A 12,880-nucleotide genomic window follows, 5' to 3' on the forward strand; every position below is an offset into this window, starting at 1 on the left:
ATGGAGCTGAATCAAGGATATGAAAATGAAATGTTCAGGCTGCTTGAGAAAGGAAAGCCAGAAAAGATGCTGAATAGCTTCCTGCTGATCTATTAAATAAAAAAAAAGACAAAAAAGGACGTAACTCCATTACTACATTAGAAGGTGAATAATAATTGCAATGAAACTTTTACAACAGCCAACAATATCAGATATACACCAAAGAGAAAAAAGAACAAACAAAATTTACAGCCCAGGACGAGGCCCTTCAGCTCTCCAGCCTGAGCCGATCCAAATGTACTGTCTAAACCTGTCGGTCAATTCCTAAGCATCTGTATCCCTCTACTCCCGCCCCCACCCCCCATCGCCCCCCACCACCCCCCAACACCCCCCACCACCGACTCTTGCATTTATCCAGACGCATCTTAAATGAATCTACTGTGCCTGCTTCTAGCACCTCTGCTGGCAACGCGTTCCAAACGCCCACAAGTAAAACTTGTGTTCAATTTGAGTATGTGTTGCCCTTGCCGCGTTCATTGTCATGGTAGCTCTGCCCCATCCCGAATTCAGGCAGTCGGATCTCGTGAAACGAAGCTGCTTTATGAGAAAATTGATGAGCCGTTTTTGAACGAGGTAATGTAAGAAATGAGGGCTCGTCCGGGACTTGAACCCGGGATTTCTCGCATGTTCACGCAGGCGAAGACCCGACGCGAGAATCATACCCCTAGACCAACGAGCTACGCAATGCCATGCACTGCCAAGTCAATTTGAGTTCAAGCAAAGCAAGGGGTTTAAATTTATTTTAGAAAACTTCCTTTGTGCCGTGGGAAAACTCCTGCCGCAGGAAATGCAGTATGACAGATTCGTTGTGACAGAAGCAGGAGTAGGCCATTTGGTCAAGCCTGCTCCGTCATTCATTAAGATCACAGCTCCAACAACCTGCACTATCCCGACTACCCTTAATTCCCCTACCATACACAAACCCATCCAACTGTGTCTTCAATATACTTCATGAAGCTGTCTCAACTGCTCTCTTGGGCAGAGAATCCCATGGAGTCTCACAGAGTAACACAGATGTACAATACGGAAACAGACCCTTCGGTCCAACTCGTTCATGCAGCCCAGATGCCCTAACCTAATTTTGCCAGCACTTGGCCCAAATCCCCATAAAACCTTCCTATTCATATACACATCCAGATGCATTTTAAATGCTGTAATTATACCAACCTCCATCAGTTACTTCAGCAGCTCATGCCGTACATGCATCACCCTCTGCGTGAAAAGGTTGCCCCTTATGTCCCTTCTATATCTTTCCCCTGCCCTCCCTAAAACTATTCCCTCTAGTTCTCGACTCCCCCATCACAGGGAAAAGAACTTGTCTATTTAGTCTATCCATATCCCTCATAATTTTATAAACCTCTATAAGGTCGCCCCTTAGCCTCCGACGCTCCAGCGAAAACAGTCTATTCAGCCTCGCCCTATAGCTCAACCCTCCAACCCTGGCAACGTCCTCGTAAATCTTTTCTGCACCTTTTCTAGTTTCACAACATCTTTCCGATCGGAAGCAGACCAAAATTACATGCAATATTCCAAAAGTGACCTGACCAATGTTTTCTAAAGTCGCAACATGAACTCCCAACGTCTATCCTCGATGCTCTGACCAACAAAGGAAAGCACACCAAACGCCTTCTTTACTATCCAATCTGCCTGCGTCTCTACTTTTAAGGAACTATCAACCTGAACTCCAAGGTCTCTTTGTTCAGCAACACTTCCAAGGAACTTATCATTAAGTGTAAAAGTCCGTTTCTGATTTATTTTTCCAAATTGCAGCACCTCACATTTATCTACATTAACTTCCATCTGCCACTCCTCAGCCCATTGGCCCATCTGATGAAGATTCCGTTGAAATCTGAGGTATCCTTCTTTGCTGTCCACTACACCTCCAATTTTGGTGTCATCTACAAACTTACTGACTATACCTCCTACGTTTACACGCAAATCATTTATATAAATGACAAAACGTAGTGGATCCAGCATCGATCCTTGTGACACACCGTTTGTCGTAGGCCTTCAGCCTGAAATGAAACCCTCCATCACAACCCTCTGTCTTCTGCCTTCGAGCCAGTTCTGTCTCCAAATGGCTAGTTGTCCCTGCATGCCATGAGATTAAACCTTGCTCACCAGTCTCCCATGAGGAACCTTGATGAATGCCTTCCTGAAGTCCATATAGATCACGTCCATCGCTCTGCCCTCATCAATCCACTTTGTTACTTTTTCAAAAAACTCAATCACGTTAGTGAGACATGATTTCCCAAGCATAAAGCCATGCTGACTATCCCTAACCAATTCTTGCCTTTCCAAATACATGTAAATCCTACCTCTCAGGATTCTCTCCAACAACTTGCCCATCATGGATGTCAGGCTCACCGGTCTATCGTTCCCTGGCTTTTCCTTACCACCTTTCTTAAATAGTAGCACCATGTTAGCCATCCTCTAGCCTTCCGACACCTCATCTGTGACTATTGATGATGCAAATATCTCAGTGAAAGACCCAGCAATCACTTCCCCAGTTTCCCACAGAGTTCTAGGGTACTCCTGATCAGCTCCTTGCGATTTATCCACTTTTATGCATTTCAAGATATCCAGCAATTTCTCATCTGTAATATGGACATTGTTTCAACATGTAACCATCCATTTTCTCACATTATATATCTTCCATGCCCTTCTCCACAGTAAACACTGTTGCACAATATCCGTTCAGTATCTCCCCCATCGACTGCAGCTCCACACAAAGGCTGCCTTGCTGATCTTTGATGGGCCCTATTCTCTCCCTTGTTACCCTTTTGTCCTTAATGTATTTATAAAAACCCTTTGGATTATCCTTAACTCTATTTTCCAAAGCTATCTCATGTCCCCTTTTTGCCCTCATGATTTCTCTCTTAAGTATGGTCGTACTGCCTTTATACACTGAGGATTCACTCGATCTCTCTGTCTCTACTTGACATCTGCTTCCTTCTTTGTCTTAACCAAAATGTCAATTTCTCTGGTCATCCAGCATTCCCCAACATACCAGCCTTTCCTTTCACCCTAACAGGAATATACTGTCTGGACTCTTGTTATCTCATATTTGAAGGCTTCCCATTTTCCAGCAGTCCATTAACGTGCAAACATCTGCCCCCAATCAGCTTTTGAAAGATCTTGCCTCATACCTGAGTATTCCTCCAATTGAGAACTTCAACGTTTAGATCTGATATATTATTTTCAATCTCCATTCTAATGTTAATAGTATTATGGTTGCTGGCCCTTAGGTTTTGCACTCTCCCCAGTATGTGCATCCACACTGTGATTGAGAAAATGCCTTGTACACACTTAATACATTTCTCTATTTGACGGATAAGTAAATGGGAAGGAGTTATACCTTGGGTACACTCTTCCTTCATTCCCACCAACCCTACCCCCATTCCCACCCCAATAGTCGCAAGGCACTTTCCCCTGCAACTGCCGAATGTGTAACACAAGCCCATCAACCTGCACCCTCCTCACTATCCAAAGGCCCAAACATAGTTTGCAGGTGAAGCAGCACTTTACCTGTACTTTCCACAACCCGGTCTACTGCATTCGCTGCTCACAATGTGATCTCATCTACTTTGGGGAAATGAAGCGTAAACTGGGTCACTGCTGCACAGAAGACCTATGTTCTACCCGCAAAAAAGACCCCGAGCTTCCAGTTGCCTGACAATTCCACACCCCACCCTGTTCCCTGGCCAACATCTCTGTCTCAAGTTTGCTGCAGTGTTCCAGCGAAGCTCAGCACCAGCAGAACGAAGAGCACCAAATATTGCACTTGGGGATCATACATCCTTTCGGTCCCAATATCGAATCCAATAATTCTAGGGCCTGAAATCCATAGTATCCTCGTCCCTTCCACACACACCAAGCCTTGTTATCACATAGTCTGTCATTACACACTACCTATTCTCAGCTACTAACAGTTTATCACCCTCCCACGCAGATCGTTATCAACTCCCTTTCCTGTCCAACAGTTCTTCCCTCGCTTTGGGCTCTGTCCTGATCTATCATTTACTACGTCCGCCTTCCTCCCACAATGTTTTTCGCATATAAACCGACATTTTCCCAATCACTATCAGTTCTATGGAAGGGTCACCGGCAACGACTGTTTTTTTGTTTCTGATATACAGCATCCGCAATTCTTTCAGTTTTTTTATTGAGAGAGAGTAGGAAATTGTTTCGAGAGACAGAGGGAGAGGGGGGAGAGACAGAACAGACATGAACTGTTGATCTCCGTTGTTTCTTATAACCTAAAATCGTTGCAGTGCGATTAGTTCCCTTAACCATGAAGAAATGACCTGTTTGCTGTAGGCTTGTGTCGCAACCGTAGCGCATCTGATTCCACCTCAGCAGTTTACGTGTTCAAATCACATCAGGCTCACTGCAGTCAACTATACCTCTAGACAGGATTCCGCTCGTAGGTATGTGTTGAGCCAAGTCTGTTTTCTGGGCACTTTCGATCACACATGAAGCTTCGCTATGCGTTTGATTTGTGAACACTGTGTTAGAGAGGTGCTGCGCCCATTGTTTGGGTAAATGCTCAGCTTCCCCCAGTGTGAGAAGTAAAACCTAGACTGTTCGATCAGGGGGTTTAAACACTGGGCCGCCTCCCTCTGGGCAGCCGCTTCATTCAGTTGGTGACAGCGCGGTGTGAATAACATTATTCTGATATTTTTACAACATAATCTAGAGATTCCCAGCTTTATGTTTCAATCTATCAGGAGAGTGACAGCGAGTTCAGATAGAAATGTTTTCCACCAACAGCAAATCCTTTCCTCTCACTGGACACAGTTAAAATTATCTTTATTCAACAGGAGGAGCGGAAACTACAGTCTGACGGCCCCTCTCCACATTAACGGTGAGCCTGAATTTTATAAACGGTGTCAGTAAAATCCAGTGGCGGACACTGATTTGGTTCAATTGCTTTTTGCCAAGCGTAATTCACCAAGAGGATGCTGCTGTGTGAAACAGCGTGGGGAATTAATGCAGGGCCTCCTGCACATGGAACACACCGCAACTGATGTGTTTCACCTTCGCCAGTTTATTCCTATCTCGGAGAAGAGAGGTTTGATGATTCGGATCGTAGCAGCCCGACAGAGAACAGGAGAAGACCACGCAGCCTTTCACAGGCTTGTCACCACAGCTGGGTGACCGTGGCCTGTGTATCAGAATGGGACATTTATTTGCATCTACTGACGGGAAGCACAGCAAATTGGAGTGCTGGTGGGACTATCACACAGGATAAAACGGCTTCGACCTGTCAACTGGAGTGGCTCCCAATGCGCAACTCCGCTCACCTCAACTGAATAACTAAACAAATTACTCAGTGATTCAAAGGAATACTCAGTTTTGAATCTGCATTGTGTCATGGACCTTCGAGAATGATGTCAAAACACCTTCATTGCTGTGATGGAGTATCCTGTTGGACAGAATATACCGGTTGTCAAATTTCCCACATGCTGTTGGTCCAACTCCGATTTTACTCAAAATCACAAAATGCGTGACAGCGCAGACTGAGGCCATGCAGCCCAACTTAGTTCTGCTGGCTCAACACAATATGTAAATAAGTGTCTCATTCTGTCGACCTCACCCTGTAAATCTGTACATTGTAACATTGATCATGCCCACCGAATTCCCTTTTGTGTCCATTGAATCTGCCTCTTTGTCACTGTCAAACAGCGATTTACTGACCCCACTCCTGTGCGAAAACATTCTTCCTAATGCCACTTTTACTTTTCCTGATACTTTAAATCTCTGCCAAATCGTTCTCGATCCTTTCATTCATGGGAGCATTTTCACGACATTACTTCCTCTGTCTAGACCCTTAATGACTTGGAAGACTTCAATCAGGCCAACTTTCAGCCTTCTGTTCATCAAAAGTTCCCAACTTTCCAATCTTCACTGCTGTCATTCCTCATGCACCGCACCATTCACTTCAACCTGTTCAGCACTGTCTCCAATCACTTCACTCCCCGCTTCCTGAAATTTCGCACTCAGAACTGAACAGTAATGCAGCTGGATGATTCGGATTGCACAGGCGAACAATCTGCAATACTTGACTCCACTTTTCACAAATGTTCTCTTCGCCTTGCTCACTGCAACTGGAGCTCTGCGCCATCCTGACTTCAGGCAGTCCGATCTTGTTTCATTGAGAAATTTTGCACAAGGCAATTTAAGAAATGAGGGCTCGTTCGGGATTCAAACCAGCAATTCTCGCACGAGCATGTAGCTGAAGACCCGAAGCGAAATTCGCACCGCTAGACCAGCGAGCCAATGGCCGTTGAGTTCCGTCTCTGCCCTGACCCCTGACACCCCAAGCGCTCTTCTCTGAAGAAGTTGAGACTTGCTCAGTGTGAAATACATTTGACATTGCTCCAAGAAATGCAAACAGCAAGAGATTCCACAACATTTGCTTCTCATTCTGTCTCCCTGCGCCCAGGACGCTGCTGTTTGTCCTGTTCCCAGGAACCGGACTCTCTCCACTGGCGGATAATGAAACCATTTTGTTTCTCCTTGCAAGTCTTCTGGGGGAGGGCAGAGCCCATTCGCTCTTCTGCTCTCTCTCAATCACTTTGGATGGGAGACGTCAGTTCCACTCATGCACAGGAAATGGGCAAGTTTTAACGACATTACAATGGTCTGTAATCAAAGAAACAGAAAGATGCTGTGATGGCGGGACAGAGAGAAATGGACACCAGAAACTGTTCCCTCAGGTAAATTCATACGAGTACATTTGTGTGCAGGCTGCTCGGTGCTCAGAATTCGTCTTCACACAGCAATCCTGCAGAAAGTCTTTTCTAACACTGGCGTCTGTTTCTTTGCTGCGAACGGGCAGCAGTAAACATCTGAGCCCCAACTGTCCCAGATGAAGTTAAAAATGAGCCATTGTTTCTCCCTCAGCCGCTCTGTCCCAGAGACAGGGAGAGGGACGGCATCAACGCGTGACGTCATTCCGCCGCAGCCTGAAGCCGTTCAGTCCATCATTTCCATGTGACTCTCTGTCACTTGTATCTCTCCGAGATGATTCCCAATCGGTGATATGTGTCCTCATCATGGGAACTGTGTCTGTGTGGTGATGCTGCTTTCGAAATGCTGATCGTCCTGTCATTCACGTCTGAACCGGAGTGGGGAATTATTGCAGGGAATGAATACGACCGCAAATAATATGGCTTTGTGGCTCAGTGGTTAACCCTGCTGTCTCATAACGGGACCTGAATTCGATCCTACCCGTGTGCAGCTTGTTTGTGTGGAGTTTGTTCAATCTCCCCGTGTCTGCGTGGGTTTCCTGCGGTGCTCCGGTTTCTTTCCACAGTCAAAAGATGTGCAGGTTAGGTGGACTGACCATGCTAAACTGCCCCATAGTGCCCAGAGGTCGGTAGGTTAGGCGCATCAGTCAGAAGTAAATGTCGGGTCTGGGTGGGTTACTCTTCGGAGGGTTGATAAGGACTTGTTGAGCAGGAGGGCCTGTTTCCACACTGCAGGGATTCGAATTCGAATTGTTTCAACTTCCCCAGCTCATTCCCATTTCAGAGAAGAGGTGTTAGGATTCAGTTCAGAGCAGACCGGCGGGAAACAACTCAAATCTCCACAAGCACTTCCCCTCAATTGTGTAAATTGGGCCAGTATTTCGTGACATATTCAGCTCACACTGAATCACAACATGTGTCACAGCGTAGACGGAGGCCATGCGGCCCACCTTCGCTCTGCTGGTTCTACACTGTAAGTAAACGTGTGACTCAATTCGTATAATTCTCTTGCCTTTTCCGTGTAAATCTGTACATCTGAACGTGACCACCGAATTCCCTCTCGGGTCCATTGAATCTTCCTCTTTGTCAATGTCAGACAGGGACTGACTGACCCTAACCACTCCCTGTACGAAAACGTTCTTCCTAATGTCACTTTTACTTCTTTCCCTCCTGACATTTAAACTCTGCCGAATCGTTGTGGATCCTTTGTAGCGTGGGAGCATTTTCACAACATTATTTCCTTTGTCTCGGCCTCTTATGATTTGCAAGGCTTCTGTTCTCCGTGGAGGGCAGTCCCAATTTTCCAATCTCGCTTCATTGCTGACATTCCTCATGCACCGCATCTCTGGCAAGTCGGAGTAGTAGAAGATCCAAGGCGAGATTCATACCCCTAGACCAACGAGCTAGAAACCAGGCGCACCCCATCGCCCGTACGCACCCCACCTCTTGAACGAGCTGAGACTTGCTCAGTGTGAAATACATTTTACATTGCTCTAAGTATTGCAAGCGGCAAAGAGTTTCCATAAAAGCTGCTTCTCATTGTCCAAGTGTTTTGGGAAGCAGATGAGAAGGCGAAGTGCAGAACAGAGCGCCGCTATACGGGAAAGCTGCTAAAGAGGATATTGAGTGTTTAGGAGAGATCGTTTCCCTTCTGGGTTGTGCTCCGATCACGCACCCACAGACATATCGCCAATGTGCAAACATAAACTCTGTCTAAATTCCCACATTCTGTTTTTTCGAACTGTGATTTCGCTCAAAAGCACAAAATTTCAACACTCTCAAAATTCAAATTTTAACAAAGTGCTCATAGATATACTTTGCGAACACCTGGAAAAATTATTCCAAACGTACATAGGGAATTTCGGTTTGAGGGCTCTTGAACTTTAAGTAGAAGGAAGGCAAGTTTGCCTCGAGGCTGCATAATGTGGAGATGTGTTCCTCATGTTAACTGGTAGTGGTTGACCATCCCAGTGCTTCCCGATGCAGGGTTGCCCTGACCCACCGGGAGGTTTCTTTGATAAACTGTCCCGGGGGCTTCCAGTCTCACCGTGACGTCATAGGGCGAGCCCCCGGTGATGGCCTGCAGCTGCTGTGACACAATAATGAGGCTGGCCCCGGAACATGAATACAAATTAGTTCATGAGTCACCTGGTACTGAATCATTGGATGGAATGTTCTTTCAACCTCACGGATTTATATATGAGAGGAGGTAAATGGGCAGGGTTACACCTCGGGTCCACTCTTCCTTCACTCGAAACACCCCACACCCACCTCCCATTGTCCCAAGGCACTTTCCCCTGTAACCGCCGAATGTGTAACACCTGCCCATTTACCTGCTCCCTCCTGAATATCCAAGGGCTCGAGCATACCTTCCAGGTGAAGCAGCACTTTACCTGTACATTTGCCACAACCTAGTCTACTGCATTCGCTGCTCACAGTGTCATTTCCCCAACGTAGCATGAAGCATAAACTGGGTGACTGCTTCGCAAAATATCTCGGTTCTGCATGCAAAAGAGGCCCTGAGCTTCTGGTTGCCCGCCACTTTAACACGCCACCCTGTTCCCTGGCCAACATCTCTGTATCAGGCATGCAGCAGTGTTCCAGCAAAGCTCAGCTCCAGATGGAAGAACAAAGTCTCATTTTCCACTTGAACACCCTACAGCGCCCCCGGTCTTCAATATCGAGTTCCATGTCTTTAGGGCCTGAAATCCGCCATGTCCAATTCTCTCCTATTCCCGTAATGTCGTCTTTTGCGGCTTTCCCGTCTAAGGGTGCTCTGTTCTGCACCTCGCCTCCTCATTTGCGACCCAAAACACTCAACATAAATATTTCACATTGTTCTACTGGCCCAATGTGCACAGTTGAGGTGACACACTCGTGTCGGTCTGCTTGGTCTTCTCCTGTTCTCTGTTGAGGAGGGCAATGCTTGTCACTGGTCACCCAGGTGTCAGAGAAAAGTTTCGAAACAAAAAAGTTAAATTTTCTGCCATTGGAGAGGGCCCGGTTCCTGGACACGGGAAAAACGACAGCAGCGAAACAGAATGAGAAGCAACTGTTCTGCAAATTGTTTGCCTGACCCCATGAAAAGCAGACAACTTCGCAGTTGGAGGGAGAGCAGCAAATACACCACTCATGTGCTGGGTTGAATCACCAACCTCCCGGTAAACTGCTGAACGCACAGCCCAACGATGCGATAGAGAAATGTGACTACGTCGGCAGCAACATCGCTAAGGGGAGGCTATTAGTGAATTCGTAATTCAGCCTCACCGCCTAAAATTACATTTGTCGTCTCTAAGACTTACTTTTCCATAATAAAGCCTGGGACATTCATTGTGGAGAGATGAGATCGAATTGAACTAAACACATTGATGAGAGATCGAGCGGGTGGGAATGATCCATTCCCATGCGGAGAGAGATGAATAATCAGGGCCGAAAATAAGGAGCCACTTCAAGAAATTTGGGGTTCATTCAGCAAAGCTAATGTAGAATTGTTCACAGAAAATTGTGATGAAAGTCTCTCGAGTTATTTTGTTCAGATGCGTTGATGATGCGAATACAATCGATAGGATGAACGTAGATTGGTAAATGTATTTGGTGACAGTTCTGTTCTAGCCCTGTGAGCGACACCTGGATCTGAAGGAGTATAAGGGACATTAACAACATCGATCTGAAATTGGACACGTGACAAGAAACAGAGCCATCATTAACAGTTGGCTTTTGAACTGGACAAGGTTTCTCGTGAAATTAGCTTGAGGCTTGAGGCATGCAAGGTCAAGATAATTTAGCTAAAACACGGAAACGCTATCCTCATGAGCAGACAGTGAAAGGATTACAAGACACAAATTAAACATTTTCGACAAGTGATACAGGGGACTGGGAAGATAAGTATTAGAAGCTGGGAACAAAAAAGTTCTGGAGCACAACACCTACATTCAAAGACCGAAAACATCCAGGTCCTGATTAATTAGATTGCATTGTGGTGCTTTTTTTTGCAAAACATCCACTTGCAATGTCCGACAAAAGAGTGACAAATCCCATCCCTGTCAGCCCAGGATGGAAAATCCGAAGGGATGAACGTTTGCTGATTTTCTGAAGATTCACAGAGCTTAGACTGGGTTTTGGTGATTGTTTCTTTTCCACTCCCAGGAGCCGCAGTGGTCGAGGCGTTCAGTTGGGGAGAATAAAATGTGCCCGTGAGCAGCATGTGGGGCTATTTCGGCTTCCCCTCATCTGACTGCGCTGTGAGTTGACTCAGATGTTCTCAGGGACATTTACTGACGCGAGACAGTGAAAGGATTCTCATTCCCGCAGATCGGGAATTCAAACCGTTTGCCGGCTTCAGGACAATGAGAAGATTAATTGGGGTGTGTGAACAAGCTTTGAGCTGCATTTCAAACAGGTAGGTGGAGTCAGATTCATCATCCATTGCGCCCCGGCCCTGTGCGTATCTAACGCCACCACGCTGCAGAGTTCTGACGTTAACACGGACATGCGCAGCAATGGGAACATTCACAAGGTGAACAACCAAAGATAATCACCGTCACTGATTCCCTTCCACAGGCCCAACTTTGTGAAGCAGTATCTTTCACTGGGAAAGGAAACACCCTTGTCCTCAGGTGCCTGCTTCATTTCGATCACGATTTCAAGCCCCTCACTCTTCTCGTCTCATTTCCAAACACTTTGCTCAGAGCCTCAAAAGAAGCTCTGCAGGTATCTGCTTGTTCCACCCGAACAGGCAGTGGGTTGCAGATTCCCACCAGTCCCAATTTGAGTGAAATATTTTTCCCCCTCCACTGATTTGAATCTTAAAGAAGAAGCCGGGGAGCAAGCTCCCTTTCTTTTCGACGACATTTCTCATTTTGTACTCGGCAGGGTTCACACCTGCGTGGGGAAACCACAATGGATTTCAAGTCCATCGCATTAACCACTCGGCCCACGAATACAGAACCACACTGACAGCTTGACTTCCCAGGTCTGTCTGCCTGTGGAGCTGAGAAAGAGTGAATCATCGCAGAGTTTGTTTGAATCCAATCACTTCACAGTGATTCGAAACGGTTAAATATCGGCACATGGTGTTTGCAGACCTTTAGGTGTTTCACCCCAAAAGATGAAATGAACTTTCAGTTAGAAATTGCAGGCGGAACTCAGCAGGTCAGGCAACATCTGTGGAAAGAGAATCAGAGGCAACATTTCAAAATTGTGTTTTCTCCGACAGGTCCTGTCAAACCTGCCGAGTTTCTCTTTTGGTCTCGTCTTCTCAGCATACGCAGTCCCTTCCGTGAGACATTAATTCAATTCGGAAACCCCTTTGTGGAGAAGATTTCCGTTTGGGGAACATTTTCCTGACCCCATTAAAAGCGCACAGCTTCGAAGCCAAAGAAGGACAGCGAACACACCGCCCCTGGGTGGGCTCGAACCACCAACCTTTCGGTTAACAGCCGAACGCGCTGACCAATTGCACCACAGAGACAGACACTGTCGTGGGCTGCACCATCGCTTAGTGATTTTATAATTCAGCCTTCCCGCCGAGAATTACAATTGTCGTCTATCAGTTTTACTTTTCCATAATCAAGCCTTGGAGATGTGTTGTGGAGATACCGGGGACAGTCTGCAGACACATCCATGTCACGAGGAACTAGCTTTCTTATTCCGGGGCCGTCGCCCTTCCAGCCTTTCAGTGTTTTGTCTGTTCCCGAGTTCTCTCATTGGCTCGCAGGGGAGAAGGGGTTTGAATTCCTGATGTGCAGGAACGACAATTCTTTCAATGTCTCAGATCAGTTCATGTGCCGAGAACATCAGAGTCAACCTCCCGGCCTCTTCAACAAGGGGACGGTGTCTGGACTGTCTCTGCTCAATCGGACAGGTCATCTTTCATTCTCCTCTAAATCCGCTTCCCAAAGTGTTTCTAAAGGTTCACAAAGCTGGAGACTGGGATTTCTGTTTTGCTTCATGAACATTTGAACATTTTTCCATTTCCTAACTGACAATATTTTGCCAAAATCTCTTCCAATTGTACGCCTTGCCTCATGTCCATGGATGAGGAATTTCCATTTTGGGGAGACATTCCCAAGGTGGAGAATGTTCGC

General features: G+C 46.3%; 1 non-coding gene across 1 annotated transcript; it reads right to left on the reverse strand.

The window, feature by feature from the left end:
• Nucleotides 1-12,190: 12,190 nt before the first annotated feature.
• On the reverse strand, nucleotides 12,191-12,264 carry trnan-guu (transfer RNA asparagine (anticodon GUU)). Its single transcript has one exon. It is a non-coding gene; the product is annotated as a tRNA-Asn (tRNA).
• Between the last annotated feature and the right edge of the window lie 616 nt (nucleotides 12,265-12,880).

This window comes from Chiloscyllium punctatum, chromosome 36 (assembly GCF_047496795.1).
Source record: "Chiloscyllium punctatum isolate Juve2018m chromosome 36, sChiPun1.3, whole genome shotgun sequence".
NCBI classification, from domain to species: Eukaryota; Metazoa; Chordata; class Chondrichthyes; order Orectolobiformes; family Hemiscylliidae; genus Chiloscyllium; species Chiloscyllium punctatum.